At 38.6% G+C, this 18,729-nt stretch overlaps 1 protein-coding gene across 7 annotated transcripts in view; it reads left to right on the top strand.

Moving 5' to 3' along the window:
- Positions 1–18,729, top strand: part of CHL1 (cell adhesion molecule L1 like) — a 224,720-nt gene that overhangs the window by 104,225 nt on the left and 101,766 nt on the right. Inside the window, exon 1 of one of the 7 annotated variants that reach the window (XM_055557735.1) lies at positions 8,336–8,460. The exons of the other annotated variants lie outside the window; for them this stretch is intronic. The gene's annotated coding sequence lies outside the window, so the exon portion shown is untranslated. Of the gene's footprint in view, positions 1–8,335; positions 8,461–18,729 lie in introns of those variants that run through there. 7 annotated transcript variants of the gene reach the window in all.

Raw genomic sequence — 18,729 nt, 5'->3', positions numbered from 1 at the left:
GAGGCAAGTTTGATCCCTGGCTTGGGAAGATTCCCTGGGGGAAGAAATGGCAACCCACTCCAGTGTTTTTGTCTGGAGAATCCCATGGACTGAGGAGCCTGGCGGGCTACAGTCCATGGGGTTGTAGAGTTGGACACAACTGAGCACACATGTACACATATTTCCTGTATATGTGGCATATATCCAGGAAAACGGAATAACTCTCCAAAGTGGCCCAAGTGATCATCTTAAAAACATTACTCATCAAAGACAAAAGAAAGATATGTGGTGGCAGGAGAGGAGGCCAATGAAGGAAGTTTGTCAAGAAAAATCACAGTGCACGAGGGTAAGGTTATCATGTCTATTTAAATCATTGCCTTCTCCATGACTAAGAGTTTCGAGAGATTGAGAGTCATCTTTCTCTTCCTAGTATGGAGAGGGAGACACCCTTAGATATGGAGATTAGCCTCGTAAGTGTAAACAGTGTAAACATCTCTCACAGATGAGTAACTTCTCAGTTTTCAGAACTTTTCCTGTATCTGCTAGTTCTTAAAAATAATCATCCTAAAATAATCCTTATTCCAGAGAGCCATATTTGGGGCTGGCAAATTCTCCCCTTCAAAAGGAAGTTGTTTTTTTTTTTTCTTTTATTCTGAATTATCCATCTCTACCAGAGTTCCTGAATAAAAAATAAATAGAGGGTTCAGGATGGGGAACACATGTATACCTGTGGCGGATTCATTTTGATATTTGGCAAAACTAATACAATTATGTAAAGTTTAAAAATAAAATAAAATTAAAAATAAATAAATAAATAAATAAAAGTGTCAGCTCTATTCTAAGATGAGTCACCTCTTTGCATGAGGTGGCCAAAGTACTGGAGTTTCAGCTTTAGCATCATTCCTTCCAAAGAACACCCAGGACTGATCTCCTTTAGAATGAACTGGTTGGATCTCCTTGCAGTCCAAGGAACTCTCAAGAGTCTTCTCCAACACCATAGCTCAAAAGCATCAATTCTTCGGCACTCAGCTTTCTTCATGGTCCAACTCTCACATCCATACATGACCACAGGAAAAACCATAGCCTTGACTAGACGGACCTTAGTTGGCAAAGTAATGTCTCTGCTTTTGAGTATGCTATCTAGGTTGGTCATAACTTTCCTTCCAAGGAGTAAGCATCTTTTAATTTCATGGCTGCAGTCACCATCTGCAGTGATTTTGGAGCCCAGAAAAATAAAGTCTGACACTGTTTCCACTGTTTCCCCATCTATTTCCCATGAAGTGATGGGACCAGATGCCATGATCTTCGTTTTCTGAATGTTGAGCTTTAAGCCAACTTTTTCACTCTCTTCTTTCACTTTCATTAAGAGGCTTTTTAGTTCCTCTTCACTTTCTGTCATAAGGGTGGTGTCATCTGCATATCTGAGGTTATTGATATTTATCCTGGCAGTCTTGATTCCAGCTTGAACTTCTTCCAGTCCAGTGTTTTTCATGATGTACTCTGCATAGAAGTTAAATAAGCAAGGTGACAATATACAGCCTTGACGTACTCCTTTTCCTATTTGGAACCAGTCTTTTGTTCCATGTCCAGTTCTAACTGTTGCTTCCTGACCTGCATATAGGTTTCTCAAGAGGCAGGTCAGGTGGTCTGGTATTCCCATCTCTTTCAGAATTTTCCACAGTTTATTGTGGTCCACATAGTCAAAGGCTTTGGCATAGTCAAAGAAGCAGAAATAGATGTTTTTCTGGAACTCTCTTGCTTTTTCCATGATTCAGAGGATGTTGGCAAATTGATCTCTGGTTTCTCTGCCTTTTCTAAAACCAGCTTGGGGGAGGGATTGGGGGCAGGAGGAGAGGGGGACGACAGAGGATGATATGGCTGGATGGCATCACTGACTCGATGGACGTGAGTCTGAGTGAACTCCGGGAGTTGGTGATGGACAGGGAGGCCTGGCATGCTGCAATTCATGGGGTCACAGAGTCGGACACGACTGAGCGACTGAACTGAACTGAAGACAATGAGGGGAAAAAAATCAGTTTTCTGCTTCTGGATATCCAGTATTCTTGCCCAGAAAACTCTAGGAACAGAGGAGCCTGGTGGGCTACAGTCCCTGGGGTCCAAAGAGTGAGCTGTGACTGAACACATAGAGTCAGGTAAAAGTAGTTAGATAAGAACATGAAAACGGCCTTAAAGCAAAGCAATGATGGTAGCTTTTCTTTTGTGTTTACTGTGTGTATGTGTTCATTCATGGAAAGTTGTGTATTTCCTAGTAAGTATTTGCTGTTCCAGGTGGCGCTAGTGGTAAAGCATCTGCCTGCCAATGCAAGAGACACACTGGTGTGCTACAGTTTATGGGGCCACAGAGAGTTGGACACATTTGAGAGCATGCACACGCGCACACCACACACACATTTGCTGTTTATCAAATGGCAGACTGCTTATCTAGTGAAGAGGTATGCTCTGTTCTACTGATTGAGACTTAGGTTTTAAATGGTGACTGGAAGTCTATTTGTACAATCACCTGCCAACTCTAATTCTTCTTCATTTGGTTTGAGTTTAGAAGATGGAGCCATAGCATGTTTCCTACCTAGGGGAGAATGGAAATTGAAATCACTGCCCAAGTCTTTTCAGAGAAATAATTTCTAATTTCCATCAAGCTCTCAGTCTTTGTCTTTGATGTCATGAGGAGCTTGGGCCCCTTCTTAGTGAATGCTGTGCTTTATCATATTCTTTGGAATGTATTTGTAGAGTCTCTTGGTAACTGAAATTTCTATTTTAGCAACTCTTTATGCACTTACTTACTTGGTGAATACTTACTTAGCTTTTCTCCAAACTGGAAATTACATGTGTCCTATCACTGAATTCAAATCTATACTCCAATATATAGATTTACATATTTTTATAGATAAATTGCAAGTGGCAAAAACTGAGCTCGTATCGTTCTTGTTTAGTCACTAAGTCATGTATGACTCTTTGTAATCCCATGGACTGTAGCCCGTCAGGCCCTCTGTCCATGGGATTTTCCAGAATACAGGAGTAAGTTATCATTTTCTTCTCCACGGGATCTTTCCAACCCAGTGATCAAAGCTGTGTTTCCTGCATTGGCAGGTGGATTCTTTGCCACGGAGCCACCAGGGAAGCCCGAACTCACATTACTTAATGTAAAATAAGAAGTTTATTATTTTATATGTGAAAACTATGTGAAAACATGATGGATCTGGCCTCACAGATACTGGAACAAAGACTCCAATGCTCTCATGTCTCTCGTATCTGTCTATATTTCTCTTTGTGTTTATGTTTCATTTTTTTCTTTAAATCGCTTTCTTCATGAATTTATTTCCATGATCACAGTTTTTGACCCATGGTTTAATAAATTCATAACCACAGAGGAAGAGAGGCTTTGAACATTCTCAGGCTATCATTTTCATTACTCACACTTGGGTCACACATTCATGTATCACAGTGACCTGGAGAGGTGAGATGTTGGGGATGCTCCATGTTAGACCATGAGCCCATACTTGGGACAAAATGGGTGGGAAATAATTTAAAATAAAAAAAGAAAGGTGGGATGCAGACACATGGTAGCTATTTATCATATCATGAACAAAAAAACCCTGTAAGAGGGACTTGTAGACTTTAGAGCAGAACAGTTAAGCTAATGTACATAACATTTTGTAGGTTGAAACATACATGCACAATGACATCCCTAAAGTGCATGGTGAAGTCAGGGGGGCAGGGTGAATGATAGGAAGCGTGGGGAGGAGAAAATGTGCATTGGGGAAGAACAGAAAGAGGTGTGGGGAGTCCGGAAGTTAATGAGTGAGGAGGGCAAAGATGGGAGAGGTACCAACTGCAAGGACTAGGACAGAGAGCTAGTTAGAGGATGGAGAGAGAAATATGAGGGAGAAAGACCAAGATAATGAGAGAAAAGGACTAAAGATTGATATAGGGGAAGAGAGAAGAGGTCCTAAGAGCATAATTTGTGGTTAAGAAAATTAGTGATATCATCTTTGTATTTGCTCTGTTTTTTTTTTTTTTTTTTTTTGCTGAGTAGAACATTTCAGCATTATTAGGCATATTATACTTAGGGAATTGTGGGTGACATTGATTTCATACTTGTAAAACGCCTTTCAGTATGGTATAAACCAATGTAATGACAATTCTCAAATAGTGGTACTTTTAATCAATGGGAGATAGAACACTATATTTTTTTAAATTGTACAATACTTCAGACACTGAAGAGAGAACAAAACTGTACCCAGTCATGCATGAATGGTGTATATTATAGCAATACTCGTTCTGATAGAACATTTCAAATACCATTTGGCTGTTATTTCTCCCTGGTTTGCTTTGTATCCCATGGAGATGATCTGACCTTAAGCATTTGTTAGCTTCAAAGAGTGCTCCATTCTTGCCTCATCTCTGCAGGACTGAAGAAACAGATCCTTGGTTAACAACAGGAAACCGCATTGATTTTAATATTGTGAATTCTTTACTCTGATGCAGGAAATGTTTCTGGACCATCACAGTGGGCTAGTAGTTATGGAGCTGAATGAATTTCAAATTAGAGCTGAATTTCAAAATATAAACCAACTCTGTAGGTCTTGTATAGTTGTAAGGTGCAGAGGTAGTGTATTAGCTGGCTCACTTGAGAATATCTGTGATTATGTTAATGGGCTTCTGAGTGGACTTATTTCCATCTAAGTGTATAAAACCAAACTTCTTGACTGTTTTCTGTGCTTATAACTCTCCAGAATGAAACAATATGTCAGCATATGTGTGTTGGTTGGATAAATCCAGTAAGATCTCTCTCAGAATTTCAGTCCCGTTATGCTCAATAGACATAAAGATATGTTCTTTTAGGAGATAAACCTATTGGAGGTTGAGATAATACAGAGGGTCAAACAGATAATTACAGATCTCGCCCAATATAGCTTGACTAATAATTGCAGTCCATGGGGTCGCAAAGAGTTGGACACGACTGAAGTGACTTAGCACAGTGAGAGGAATACAAGACTAACGTCACAGATAATGAATCTAAAACCCTAAATATGGCACATGGCATCGAGTAAAGTCTCTATAGATTGGAGAATTTTAAAATTATAGATAGTATGAACAGTGCAATGATGAAGTGCTACAACATAGTTGAGTACCAAGAGAAGGGTAAGGTTTTAGTGGATAATGCATTTGATACATGTTTCAGGTTTACTCATTCTGCTGACATTTATTGAGTAATTTCCTATGTGCTAGACACTATATGAGGGTAAATGAGACAGAATTCCTGGTTCCTGTGAGCTTTCAGTTTTGGAGGGAATATGGCCTGGTAAATAAATAACACGTTGTGGCATTACACGAAGTAAGACAAAAGCAAATGCTATTCTTACTTAAATGAGTATATTCTCACTTATCTGTGAACCTAAGAAAGCTGAACTCACAGAAACAAAGAGTAGAAGAGGGGCTGAGGTGTGGGTACAATGGGGAGATGCTGGTCAAAGGGCACAAACTTCCAGTGAAAGGTGAGTAAGTTCTGGGGATCTCATGTAAAGCATGGTGACTATAGTTACCAATACGTATAATATACGTGCAAGTTAAGAGATTAGATGTTAACTGTTAACACCCCACAAAAATTTGGTAATTATGTGAGGTGATGGGGGTGTTAAAAAGACATATACATTATGATATGTGTGCTTTAGCTTTCAGGAAAGCAACAAAGTTAGTCTCTAGATATGTAAAATCAATATATAAGTTAAAATCTTGAGACATGAGTAAGCCATTACTGGCTAAAGTAGGAAGATAGAGCTTTTCAGGGAGAGTGAGTTAGATGGGCAAAGCATGAGGGAACACAGTGGGCCCAAGGAGTTGTAAATATTTGTAAATACCACTGGTTCCTTTTAGGGTGATGAGGGGAGAAAAAGGTGGTAGGATACGAGTAAATTACAACAAAAAAACCCCAACATTGCTACCAATTTTAAGAACTTGTGATGTTCCAGGTACAATATTAGGTAGAAATGTTGCCTCACTGCATTCTCATACCATATTTGGAGGATGTAGTATCTTGACTTTATAAATATCAATCTAGTTATTTATGAAATATGTAGGTCTGTTTTATGAAAACCCATTCTCCTTCCGTGAGTTTACACAAGGAGAAAAGTTGGGTTTCTATATTATATTCCCATAGGCTTGGAGATTTGCACATTATACTAACCTGATGGGGAAGCAATGAAACCACATCAGCACTTATGCATGGCTTCAGGATAATTAGTCCCCAGCTATAGTTTGCATCTGTGTGTGTCTACAAACAGGATAACACAGATACCTATGAAGAGTGAGCTTGCTTAGAAATATATAAAAAACTCCACTCCCCTTTTCCTTCTATCCAGGTTGCAGATCCTGGCCCCACTTTAACACTAAGTATTTAACCACTTCTACCTGATTTCAGTACGGGAAGAACAAGATGATTACTGGGTTTCAGAACGATAAACTGGTCAAGAATTTGAAGAAAGAAATGAAAGCTTAGAGAAACGGTTAGAGAAAAATTTTAGAAGCCCGCTGTAATATGACAGCAAGTGAAATAATAAGAGAATCTAGAGAGGCAATCATAGATTGAATGACAGAACAAAAATGAATAAGATTTGTTGAGGACACTGAGGGGACCCAAGCTTTTAGCTCTGATCATGGTGGGTTGTGTGTGTGTCGGGGGGGGTGATGGTGCTGAGATGGAAATTACCATAAGAGGAAAATGAATGCACCTCTGGATTTGCTGTTTAAGGAGTCTAAATGTTGAGGTTTGAGTCTTTCTGATAGAGATAGCTAATAGGTCGGCAGGAATACGATCTGAAGCAGAGTCAGCAGGGGCTTCCCTGATAGCTCAGCTGGTAAAGAATCATCCTGCGATGCAGGAGACCCTGGTCAATACCTAGGTCAGGAAGAAGGGAGAAGGAATAAGCTACTCATTCCAGTGTTCATGGGCTTCCCTGGTGGCTCCGACGGTAAAGCATCTGCCTACAATGTGGCAGACCCAGGTTCAGTCCCTGGATTGGGAAGATCTCCTGGAGAAGGAAATGGCAACCCATTCAAGTAGTCTTGCCTCAAAAATCCCACGGATGGAGGACCCTGGTAGGCTACAGTCCATGGGGTCTAAAAGAGTCGGACATGACTGAGCAACTTCACTTTCTTTCAGGATATTCCAATTGTTGATTGAGAAAAAGTGTACAATGTAAGGGTTAAGTTTTATTTGGAGCAAAAAGAGGACAACGGCCTGGGAGACAAGATATTAGTTCTGAGAAATTGCTCTGAAGAGTTCAAGGGGAAGTTCAGTATATGTATGTGATTTTGGCAAACTTGGTACCTGCAATCAAGTCCACATTTTTGCAGAAGGTTATTGCTACTCACGAAAAGCAGATGTCACCATTTATCATCTTAGTGCTTTTTTAGATATGAAGGGATGCAAAAATTGGGCTCATAAAATCTCCTGAAAGTGTCTAACTATATGAAGTCCTATTCTGCCAGTTTTTCCCAGAGCACAGAGTGCCTCATTTCTGATCTCTCCACTGAGGTGGCAAGCAGGGTGTGTTGGAGGTCAGTGGTCACAGCAGCTTGTGATTAATCCTTGTAGAGGCAGAAGGCAAGTACCAATTTTAAGTTGGCACAAAGCATATAGTATTGTCTTTGGAGTCACAAAGTAATATAATATGAAAGAAAATTTCTATAGTAGAGAGAATGTTCTTTGTACTTGGAAATATCCAACAAATGAATTAATGTTGGGAATGCTGATGGACTTAAAAACGTTCTTAAAACTGGCAGTGACACAGGTCCTAAGTATAATTTTTAGCCAGAGAAGTTTAAAATCTTTCAATTTTTTCAATCATTTTTTCTTAAACAGAAATGAGCAGAAAGAAATATCTTGCCCAGGAAAAGCCTCATGGTCTTTAGTTGTTAGTTCTATAAATAGGACTTTATGATTTTGTTGCCTTAAAGACACACAAGATAAGACTCTTGGATTTAAGTTTTATTCAGAGACCTTACTGAGGATGATAGCCCTTAGGCAGCCACTCACTTAGCTATGAGAAAACTTCTCTGAGGAGGTAGAGAAGAAGCAATCTCTCTCTCTCTCTCTCTCTCTCTCTCTCTCTCTCTCTCTCTCTCTCTCTATATATATATATATATATATATATATATATATAGTGTGCACACAATTTCAGTTGTGTCTGACTCTTTGCAACCGCATGGACTGTAGCCTGCCAGGCTCTTCTGCCCACTGGATTTCTCAGGCAAGCATACCGGGATGGGTTACCATTTGCTTCTTCAGGGCATCTTCTCGACCCAGGGATTGAAACTGCGTCTCCTGTATTGGCAGGCGGATTCTTTACCACTGTGCCACTTGGGAAGCCCATGCATCTGACTATCTAAGGGCCCATCTATCCAAAACACAGCGTGCCTCGTCCTGTTTTTCATCCTGAATTCCTTTTGGTTGCACAGCAGGTGGGCAAAGGCAGTGGGACATGACTCAAACCTTGTGGAACTGGTTGGTAAACCCGCATTCTTTGGTTCTTCTTTGTTCACAACTTGCCTTTTCACTCAACAGAATATCATAGATACATGATAGCATTTGTGTAAAAATAGATAAATTATATATTATTATATAATACATGTTGCCATAGAAAAATATCTGGAAGTGGTCATACCTTAAGTGTTGGCTAGGGTGAGGAAGAAAAGACATATGTAATCTTTTCATCTAATTATTATAATTACATGTTAATTATTTAAATATGTATCATATTTAATAATTTTCTATAAGAATTTCATAAGCGTATATTTTTGTTATAAAAAGGCAAAAAACAAAAACTTTAAAATGGTATATGATAATACCCACTAAATACAGTTAAAAAAGTATTAATATTAGAATCAAATGGCGTAAGATTATTTCACATTGTTAACGTATGTGTTACGGAAGCCATATAACTCGACCACAGAAAGTTGTATCTAACTAGCTATAGTACAGATAAACAAGGTAATCAGTTCTGAATGATGTATAAGGTGATGATGTTTTCTTGTTCATGGAAAGCAAGTACAAAATAATAAGGGGTTAGAGATCTAGGTCATCAGCCCAGGATGCTGCATTAATTCTTCTCATAGGAGTACAAAGGATTATCAGTCAACTTTGTCAGCTCTAATCCCATCTAATGCTTATACTGCATAATAAGAGTAATTGATCAACCAAAGGACATTGCAGGCTTTTTATAAATTTCTCTTAAGTACCTCGGAATCACACTTTGAATTTTATGACTTGAAGAATAGGATTGCTTTTTAGAACTTGTTTAGTGACCAGCTTTAAATTTCTAACATAACTAGGCATTTGTACATCTATTAGACTCTTAAAAAAAATACTTACACCTTTTTATAAACTTGAATAGAGAAATCCCACTTTGGCAACCCCTAGACTGTGACGAGGCATAAATATTATTTCCTTACTGTGTCCCAGAACTCACTTATCATAGTTGATTTGCTTCATTATATTGCTTCTAAAAGTTTTGAATTGCCAAGAAGAATACTTTATGAACTACAAATTTAAAGAGAAAATAAGTTGAAAGTTACAGCATTACTATATGGTCTTTAGCATTTTTAACCAATAAATTGCCTTGGATGCTTTTACCTCAGAGAATGGAAAAAGAAATGTGGGAGCAAAACTGAAAAGATGCAAACAATTAACAAGTGCTTGTGAGGTGGTTGGATGGCATCAGCAACTCAGTGGAATGAGTTTGAGTAAGCTCCAGGAGTTGGTGATGGACAGGGAAGCCTGGCATACTGCAGTCCATGGGGTTGCAAAGAGTCAGACATGACTGAGCGAATGAACTGAGCTGAACTGAACTGTGAAGTAGTATAGAAAGAAAATCAGAAGCAAGATACCCCCAATTGTGGTCTTCATCATCCAATCTATCCTCCCTGAATGACTTAGTAATGACTTGTTCATGTGCTTGATAGTCATTATCAATTGTTAACAGCGATGACCCTCCCAGTCAGTATAAGAACCTTAAGTGCTTTTTGAATATTAAAGGAAATATAAGACCATACTCAAGTGCCAGTGGTTGGAATGTATTCTTTATACCTTTGAAAGAAGCCAAGGTTAAGGTTAATGGTATATAACTTCTTCAGATTTATGAGTATCTTTGTTTAAAGTGCCTCCGCATAGGAAGTTCATATCATATAATAATTTCTTGATGTTTGCATCTTGACCCAATCCATTATTTTCATCATTTTTGTAGATACTGATAGTTTCCAGGACTTAAAAGAAGATGAGGGTTTTCATTCTTCTCTCTCACAACATGGTTATCAGGTGCTTTGGGACATGGACAGTCTTAGGTGGAAGTTTCCTAGGGAAATAAATATTTATTAAGCATCAAATGTACACATGTGCTCATATATATGTGTGCTCACAAGCATGCACACCACATTCAGTTATACCCTCTACTCTGTCAGCTCAGTGGAGTCCTGGGCGCTAAATCTTCAAGGCATTGTGTTAGAATTCTGCAGGAAGGGTCCATAGAGGTGTTGAGTTGCTGTTCTAGTTGCCGTATTCAGCTCCTCTTTAAATTGGAAACAGGAAATCACTGTCAATGCAGGAATGAGTAGGATTCTTAGCCAAGAGTACAGTGGAATTGTAGGCTGTAGGGCTTGCTTGATTTTTACATCCTATTTATGTAGGGGTGCTTGTTTCTGGACAAATATTTCAAGATAGTCCTTCTATATCTTGAACACTATTTGTTTTACCATGGAACATTCTTGTAACATTTTTCCTGGTGATGAACAAGCCATCTGATACTTAAAAAAATAAAGATAGCTGAAGCACTTGTAATAGCCAATTTTACATTTGATTAGAAATCGAGAAGAGTTTTGATTAAAACCTTTCAAATATTACCTAAACTATGCATGCATGCGTGCTTAGTCGGTAAGTTGTATCCGACTCTTGGGGACCCCTAGCCCACCAGGCTTCTCTGTCCATGAAATTTGCCAGGCAAGAATATTGGGGTGGGTTGCCATTTCCTTCTCCAGGGCCTCTTCCTGACCCAGAGATTGAACTTGCACCTCCTGCATTGTAGGCAGATTCTTTATCACTGAGCCATCTGGGAAGATTATGGGTTAGAGGTGGCACTATGGTAAAGAACCCACCTGCCAGGGCAGGAGTCAGGAGAGACTCCAGTTCAGTCCCTGGGTCGGGAAGATCCCTTGGAAGGAGGGCATGGCAACCCACTCCAGTCTTCTTGCCTGGAGCATCCCGTGGACAGAGGAACCTGGCAGGCTACAGCTTATGGGATTGCGAAGTCAGATACGACTGAAGCAAATTAGCACACACACACATCATATCTGTGCAACTCTAACATCGTTTATGTTGAAGTATTCTAAAGTAAATTTTAGAAAATGTAGTACTTCACTTCTGTTGGCAATTGTCAGAACCACTAAAAGCTATGCAAATAGTTGGCCTCAAATAAACCCTGATAAAAATTAATCATATTCATTGAAAGTTATACTTATGTTAGCAGTTGTTATTGAAACAAGCCTAGCAATGTTTACATCAATGTTTTACATATACAATCCTTGCTTAGTTTAATGACTAGGAAAATTTAATTTCTGAGTTGTCTTTGAAAGAACAACAAAAAAGATGTATTTAGAGTTTTATCAACATTGTACATGTATGCAGAATATATTCTTTTGTGAATGAGTGTATGAAATTCATTCATTCATTTATTTATAAAGGTTTATTGAGTGTCTCCTATGGTTTTGACATGCAGAATAAGGATGGATAGGATGTGGCATGTGCCCTGAGGAGTATAAAATCTCTTACAAATATGCTCATGAAGCAAGTACAAAAAATAACTTGAGAGCCCTTATTTTAGTTTTATAAGTAGAGCATGTACATGAGAAACATTTGGCTAATACAGAAAAGTAAAAAAGGCATATTAAAACCATCTAAAACCTATGTATGTTTTAAATAAATTTTCTTTTTAAAAATATAATTGTTATATTTAATATAATAAATATTGTATATAATTTATTCTTTAAAAATTATAAATAAAAATTATAATTATACATGTCCCCCACCCCACATAACCCAGATGCCACCCTCATTTGGATGGCATGAGGCTAGAGGAACACAAACTGGTTTGCTCTCTTGTGAACTGGTCATCTGGAGTCCCTCCAGGAAGGAAGCTAATATAATGCTTTGTGCCACTAGAACTCCTTAAACGGTTTGAAAAGTGGTGACACAAATTTATACATATGCAAAAATTCACTGAGCTGTACACCTAAGTTTTGTGTACTTTAGAACATCTGTGTTATTCCTCAGTTTTTAAAAAGTTCACGAGGTGATTAACACTGTGTAAGAGTTTTGTGAGAAATGACTCAGTACATGACTTACATGTGGGGGTGTAAGATAGATCATTTTCTCCATCGCTGTAGTCAAGTGACCTTGAGATCTGGTTCTTTTCTTTTTCTCCATTTTGAAAGGATTTGAATTAGATATTGTCTCAGAATACTGCTTGGTAAGAATTTGGGATCTATAGGTAAATAAAGGGAAAACAGACAGACAAAAAACTGTTAGATTCAGTTCTGTTCCTGTCAGCGTTCAAGCACAGTATTTTGCTATTTAATCAAACAAATGATACTATATTAATGATATTAGTTTATCCAACATAATTATTAATTAATGGTGACATATTCCCAATAAAATCAATTGGCTCATAGTAATAATCTACATTTCTTTCATCTCCTGCAGGGAGGGTGAATTATAACTCCAAACAATTCTTTTGTCTTGTCATTTCAGTGACATGAAACAGTTTGAATGGATTTAGGTGTAATGTACAATATTTCCTTTGTTTTCAGAGCAAAAAGCCCATTAACAGTTATTTCAGGATTACCGTGTTTATGACACTTGTAAATTGATTTATGGTATTAGCCAAGCATGTGGGGGAACAAAAGCCTTTTCATTTTCTTTGTGTTTATTCTTTCCCAGTTTCAAGGTGTTGAGTGATTCAGATCACACTTTAGGCTTATGGAAATATGCTGGACTTCCTCCCTAGAAGACCTAATTTTGGAATGAAAGGAATCGTTTAGCTTGACAAGCGCATAAAATGGAGTTGTGTAAAGGGGCACTTGAGGTCCCAGGGAAGTGAGGGTGACATCCACCCCATCCTGAAAATGTCAGATGGCTTTGTATAAGACACTTTGTGTTACAAAGTGTCACTAATTCTCAAGCTCTTATTTTTGAAAAGAAAATGCAATTTACATAATTCTATGATATGACACCAAGCCAGACTATTACGCAGATCCATTGAGTTATTTTTAAAGCTGCAATTTGGATACCAATGTCATAATATATCTCTTCCTGCTGATTATAATAAAAGTTGCTGATCTATTTCAAGCTTCTTAGTTGAAAAATGTTATTTAATGATTTAGCATGCATGAAGTTAATTCCGACCCCCAGAAATCATGGTGGCAGCAGCAACTTCATGCTGTTTCTCAGTAAAGAGGAATGTCAACACAGCACTTTTGGGGGCTGATTACCTTCTATGCCTTCTTTAGAAATGGCAGATGGACAGCCGCTGACATGGCTGCTTTGTGTAGCTGCTGCAGTAGATATAAGGCTTTTAGAAACAGTGATCATGAGAGTTTTTTTTTTTTTCCTTTTGAAGCTGATTTATTATATTTTCTCTTTAGAAATTTGACCTGAGCATGTTTGTGAAAAATTATTATTAACAGAAAATAGCAAGAATGTGAAAAATACCACCAAGATAAATTTTAATATCTTGAACTAGCTGCCTTCTAAGCTGTTTTTTGATCAATTACCTCACTGGTCAGATTCTGGTTCATTTAAAAGGAAGTAGGAATGTCCATATTTTGAGATTAAATTATATGAATTTGCACTACATTATTTCCTTCAAGGAAGAAAGCGTTTATAATTCAGTAGGACCTTTGGAGAACAATAGTGTCAGAGGTTTTTGAGTAAACATGACACCGTTACTGTTAAGTGTAAAAAACAAGTGGCTGTTAGGAATGATTATTATGCAGAATATATTAACAAAAGCAACAAGACATTTAATTTTAAAATACTTGTGTTTCTCTTCAATTTAGAAAGGTAGCATATAATAGTTCAGTGTGAAAATGTAATCTTGATTTATTCTATTCCTTTTTGCCTTTTTTATATTTCATTAATGGAATTTAAAGTAGACTCCAGTAGAAACAATGCAAAATCAGCGAATTAAGACTCAAAGCATGAAAGAAGTACCAGAAGGCATCAAGTATTCTACTAACAGCTACCCAGATTAAAATAATTACTATATTTTGGGTTTATATTTTCTTTAGTTCGACCATGACATGACAAACTCATAAAGCAATAAGAAACAAGTATTGTGTTACATTATATAATTGTTGTTCAGGATGTGTGGAGCAGAGATACACTTATGCTCAAAGGGATTCGATATGAATCTAGTTCAAACAGAAGAGGTCTGGATAGCATGGTAGCCTTAAAGGAACCTTTCTTCCTATTTTCTTTTGTTCTACAAGTAAGCTAGTGGAAGTTCTCAAGACTTTGTTTTGCCTTAAGGAATCTCCTTACTGCTATTGGAATACTTCAGGATAATCTCTGATTTCCATTGATTGAATAAACATTAAAAATGTCTTTATTATGGAAATATTAAAATATACCTCAAAATAAATAATTTCTATATATATCTATTGCATAGCTTCAGCATTTATCAACACTGTATCGATTCTTTTATTCTTTCTGCACTATATCAGTTAGCCCTTCCTGCATTGCAACCATGCTAAAACAGATTGATTTCATACAAGACACATTTGTTATTGTTGGTTAGTCTACCATTTGTTCTGGTATATAGAAGATGAAATATAAATATATATATTTTCCCTTCTACTCTTCTGCTCCTTCTGAAACCTCTTGAGTGGGTTTCTGAAACAAAAGGCATATTAAATAAAGTTGCATGTTTCTGTTAATCTAAGTTTTATGTGATATGGGAGCCCTCATAAGGAAATAAGCCACTCCAGTGTTCTTGCCTGGAGAATCCCAGGGACGGGGGAGCCTGATGGGTTGCCGTCTGTGGGGTCGCACAGAGTCGGACACGACTGACGTGACTCAGCAGCACAAGGAAATAAAGACCTGAACAAGTGGTTATTCATGCCACACTTGAGAAAGAGCAGAAAGTTGTAGAAATGTAGTAGGAAAAAAAGGCATCTGAGCTAAGTGTAGTGACCTGCAAGAAACTTGGCAAGGTCTGTTTATTTGGATTCTTGGCAGCATCCCTCCATCTTCAGAGATAAGGATGTTCCTTTTCCTCATGGTAGAGGAGGGCAGCTCTTACATGAAGGTTTTATGAATTTGCTTCAGGAGAAGGTCAAAGGGTCCTTCAGGCCTTCCCATTCCTAAAATTCCTTCAGCTTAAAATACTCAGTATGTCAAAGTGCATGTTTAGGAATAGGGTGTCCTGAATCCCAGGCAGGACACAAGCAGTTCTGCTGATCTTAACCAGTCTTGGATGGATACTGATCGGGCTGCTCTTAGATGTGTGTCCAACTGGCAGGTCATCTGGGGCTGGCTCATCTAGGGAGGCTGTCCTTCCACATTGGTGGCTGGCTGGCTGGCTGTTGGCCAGGATTATAGAGGGTGATGCGAAGATGTCACTCATCTTCCGGTAGGCTAGTGCAGTCTATACTGAACAGAGTTCCAAAAGAGAATAAAACATGCATGAGTTCTTGAAGCCCCAACTCAGAGCTCACACTGTTGGTCAAAGCCGACCAGATGGAAGAAGTGAGGAAATGCATGTAAAGTCATCTGGCAAAGCATGTGGATGCATGAGAATGGAAGACTTTTTGTTATCAATCTAACATGGTCCACCCACACCTAAAAAAAAAAAAACAAAACTCGCCTATTTAGTAGAGTGTTTAAAATCTATTAATAGCATTTCACCAGTAAATACAGTCAGCAAAAACAGACTGGGAGCTGACTGTGGCTCAGATCATGAACTCCTTATTACAAAATTCAGATTTAAATTGAAGAAAGTAGGGGAAACCACTAGACCATTCAGGAATGACCTAAATTAAACCCCTTACAATTATACAGTAGAAGTGACAAATAGATTCAAGGGATTAGATCTGATAGACAGAGTGCCTGAAGAACTGTGGACAGAGGTTTGTGACATTGTACAGGAGGCAGGGATCAAGACAATCACCAAGAAAAAGAAATGCAAAAAGGCAAAATGGTTGTCTGAGGAGGCCTTACAAATAGCTGTGAAAAGAAGAGAAGAGAAAGGCATAGGAGAAAAGGAAAGATACACCCATTTGAATGCAGAGTTCCAAAGAATAGCAGAGAGAGATAGAAAGCCTTTCTCAGTGATCAGTGCAAAGAAATAGAGGAAAACAATAGAATGGGAAAGACTAGAGATCTCTTCAAGAAAATCATACCAAGGGAACATTTCATGCAAAGATGGGCACAAAAAAGGACAGAAATTGTATGGACCTAACAGAAGCAGAAGATATTAAGAGGAGGTGGCAGAAATACACAGAAGAACTATATAAAAAAGATCTTCATGACCCAGATAATCACGATGGTGTGATCACTCACCTAGCGCCAGACATCCTGGAATGTGAAGTCAAGTGGGCCTTAGGAAGCATCACTATGAAGAAAGCTAGTGGAGGTGATGGAATTCCAGTTGAGCTATTTCAAATCCTAAAAGATGATGCTGTGAAAGTGCTGCACTCAATATGCCAGCAAATTTGGAAAACTCAGCAGTGGCCACAGGACTGGAAAAGGTCAGTTTTCATTCCAATGCCAAAGAATGCTCAAACTACCACACAATTGCACTCATCTCACACGCTAGCAAAGTAATGCTCAAAATTCTCCAAGCCAGACTTCAACAGTATGTGAACCTTGAACTTCCAGGTGTTTGAGCTGGTTTTAGAATAGGCAGAGAAACCAGAGATCAAGTTGCCAATATCCGTTGGATCACTGGAAAAGCAAGAGAGTTCCAGAAAAACATCTGCTTCTGCTTTATTGACTATGCCAAAGCCTTTGACTGTGTGGATCACAGCAAACTGTGGGAAATTATTAAAGAATTAAAGAATACCAGATCACCTGATGTGCCTCCTGAGAAATCTGTATGCAGGTCAAGAAGCAACAGTTAGAACTGGACATGGAACAATAGACTGATTCCAAAATCAGGAAAGGAGTATGTCAAGGCTGTGTATTGTCACCCTGCTTATTTAAATTCTATGCAGAGTACATCATGTGAAATACCAGGCTGGATGAAGCCCAAGCTGGGATCAAGATTGCTGGGAGACTTATCAATAACCTCAGATATGCAGGTGACACCACCCTATGGCAGAAAATGAAGAAGAACTAAAGAGCCTCTTGATGAAAATGAAAGAGGAAAGTGCAAAAGTTGGCTTAAAACTCAACATTCAGAAAACTAAGATCATGGCATCTTGTCCCATGACTTCATGGCAAATGGATGGGAAAACAATGGAAACAGTGGGAGACTATTTTTGGGGGCTCCAAAATCACTGCAGATGGTGACTACAGCCATGAAATTAAAAGACGCTTGCTCCTTGGATGGAAAGCCATGATCAGCATACTAAAAAAGCAGAGACATTACTTTGCCTACAAATGTTAGTCTAGCCAAAGCTATGATTTTTCGAGTAGTCATTTATGGATGTGAGAGTTGGACTATAAAGAAAGTTGATGTTTGGCAAAACTAATACAATTATGTAAAGTTTAAAAATAAAATAAAATTAAAAAAAAAAAAAGCTGAGTGCCGAAGAATTGATGCTTTTGAACTGTGGTGTTGGAGAAGACTCTTGAGAGTCCCTTGGACTGCAAGGAGATCCAATCAGACCATCCTAAAGGAGCTCAATCCTGAGTATTCATTGGAAGGACTGATGCTGAAGCTGAAACTCCGTACTTTGGCTACCTGACTCATTTGAAAAGACCCTGATGCTGGGAAAGATTGAAGGTGGAAGGAGAAGGGAACAACAGAGGATGAGATTGTTGGATGGCATCACTGACTCAATGGACGTGAGTTTGAGTAAGCTCCAGGAGTTGGTGATGGAGAAGGGAAGCCTGGGGTGCTGCAGACCATGGGGTCACTCAGAGTTGGACATTACTGAGCGACTGAACTGAACTAGATAGTTTAGTGAAAAGTGTTTTAAGTCATTATGATTTTATTACTCTAATAGAAGCCCTACAGGTTATCTATACTCTTTGAATCAAAATATTATTACCAGAGGCTATATCCTAGTTACCACTAACAACGAAGTTACCGTCAGTGTCACTGGTAGTAAATTGCATTTATTATCCTGTCATGTATGCTAGGGCTTCCCTCATAGCTCATTTGGTAAGGAATCCGCCTGCAATGCAGGCGACCTGGTTCGATTCCTGGATCCGCTGGAGAAGGGATAGGCTACCTACTCCAGTATTCTTGGGTTTCACTTGTGGCTCAGCTGGTAAAGACTCTGCCTGCAATGCGGTAGACCTGGGTTCGATCCCTGGGTTGGGAAGATCCCCTGGAGAAGGGAAAGGCTACCCACCCCAGTATTCTGGCCTGGAGAATTCCATGGACTGTGTAGTCCATGGGGTCACAAAGAGTCGGACACGACTGAGCCACTTTGACTCACTCACTCACTCATGTATGCTAAACATATATTACGTCACTTAACACTCGCTAAGTATGCTTACAGGGTGGCAACTCT

This window comes from Bubalus kerabau, chromosome 20 (assembly GCF_029407905.1).
Source record: "Bubalus kerabau isolate K-KA32 ecotype Philippines breed swamp buffalo chromosome 20, PCC_UOA_SB_1v2, whole genome shotgun sequence".
Taxonomy (NCBI): domain Eukaryota; kingdom Metazoa; phylum Chordata; class Mammalia; order Artiodactyla; family Bovidae; genus Bubalus; species Bubalus kerabau.
This window is presented reverse-complemented; position numbering and strand designations above follow the sequence as displayed.